Genomic DNA, 2,283 nt, shown 5'->3' with positions numbered 1-2,283 from the left:
TACCTGCTTTCTGTATTAAAGACTCCTCATTGGATTGCCACTGCCAAGATAAAGTGGTGGTAGTTTTTGAATGACTACAGAATTTCTTTGCCTCTGCATAATCACTCATTTGCCAAAATTGCTACATGTGCATTTTTGCTGAATTATCAATTTCCAGTTTCTATTAGCTCCATGTCTCCATGACAACCCTTTTAACACCAGTGTAGATGTAGATTAATATTTCACTGGAAACAATAAGGTAGGATGAATACAAAGTGGCACAGCGACATTATATGCGTGGCATTATAATTGAATATTTGTTTGGAACATGTGACTGGAGTGTCATATTTTAGTTACATACTTTGATAAACATCAACAGGACAGAATATTTAATGTGTTCCTTCACACATTCAAATTTATTATGATATGCTGGAAATGTAGCCTAAAATGGAAAAATATTTGTTCATCCAACCTGACAGTATTATAAAGTTTTATTTATGGTTTATTTTCAAATGTAACTGCATGCAGTGTTTCAGTGACAATCAAGTATATTTTCATCACACTTAAATAATGTTCCTCCAACATGTCGTCCTTGTTTTCACGAAGTGACGGTAGTGAAAAAAAATTGCATTCACTTTGCGTTACGATTTTCCTCACTACCGTCACTTCGTGAAAACAAGGACGATGTGTGCCCAATGATTCTCATAGAAGTACATGTACGTTCTTGATACAGAGGGATTGTATTATGTGGAAATTGTCTTCTGACATACCATAATTGTTAAAATAGAACTCTTTAGATTCAAAATTTCAAACATTTATGAAGTACAAATTATACCAGGCATCAAACAGCATAGACCAATGTGCATGTACATGTTCCCATGTATAATTTGTTCATGGTTTATAGACAATGCAATGTAAAAACAATTTGATATAGGAACAAATTAATGAAATTGCAATCAAAACTTATTTATTTCATCTCTTGCCTTTGATACTAAAATAGAAAGTCACCAAATTGATGAATATTATAAATTATGTAAACAAAAATTGTTGATTAGCTTTATCTCTTTGATTGGACTTGTGATACGCCAGTATTAATGATAAATATTTAAAATTATGTAGGCAAAAACAATTCCTTTGCTTTATCTCTTTGATTGGACATGCGATACACTAATGATAGATATATTGAATTATGTAATAAAAAAACTGTTGATTTGCTTTTTCTCTTTGATTGGACTTGTGATACACCAGTATTAATGAAAAATATTTTAAATTATGTAATCAAAAACAATTCCTTTGCTTTATCTCTTTGATTGGACATGCGATACACTAATGATAAATATATTGAATTATGTAATAAAAAAACTGTTGATTTGCTTTATCTCTTTGATTGGACTTGTGATACACCAGTATTAATGAAAAATATTTTAAATTATGTAATCAAAAACTGATTATTTGCTTTATCTCTTTGATTGAACATGAGATACACCAGTATTAATGATAAATATTTTGAATTATGTAAACAAAAACTATTAATTTGCTTTATCTCTTTGATTGGACTTCTGATACACCAGTATTAATGATAAATATTTTAAATTATGTAGGCAAAAACAGTTCCTTTGCTTTATCTCTTTGATTGGACATGCGATACACTAATGATTAATATATTGAATTATGTAATCAAAAACTGATAATTTGCTTTATCTCTTTGATTGGACATGAGATACATCAGTATTAATGATAAATATTTTAAATTATGTAAATGAAAACTATTAATTTGCTTTATCTCTTTGATTGGACTTGTGATACACCAGTATTGATAATAAATATTTAAATTATGTAAAATTAATCAAAAGCTATTAATTTGCTTTATCTGTTTCATTGGACTTGTGATATACCAGTATCAATGCTTGTTCCTGATAGCTAAATATATTCCTCCTCTTTTTTTGTTACAGCAAGACTTGTTTTGTATTGACATAAAGCTGAATAGGGAACAGGGTTACTCATACTACTCAGATATCCATGAAGTTTACATCATGTTCAAGATAAACCAAAGAGTATAGATGTGTGTATCATTAGGCTGCATAACGCATATAGTCCATTTTAAAGAGAAGGTTGAGTTCTGGGAAGAGGTGAAAAATAATTTGTGAGCGTTGTCATTGTTATTATGCAAGTGTGGAAGAACATCAGATAAAACATTTTCTCTGAAAAGCATGGCTCTTCAAATGCCTTCACATTCTATGGCATGTAACAGCATACAAATCGGGACAGATTTTTATGCCACATTTTCATGTAGTCCCATATACA

The sequence above is a fragment of the Strongylocentrotus purpuratus genome, unplaced genomic scaffold (assembly GCF_000002235.5).
Source record: "Strongylocentrotus purpuratus isolate Spur 01 unplaced genomic scaffold, Spur_5.0 spur5_contig_843, whole genome shotgun sequence".
Classification (NCBI taxonomy): domain Eukaryota; kingdom Metazoa; phylum Echinodermata; class Echinoidea; order Camarodonta; family Strongylocentrotidae; genus Strongylocentrotus; species Strongylocentrotus purpuratus.
The sequence above is the reverse complement of the archived record's forward strand: the minus strand, read 5'-3'. Positions refer to the sequence as shown.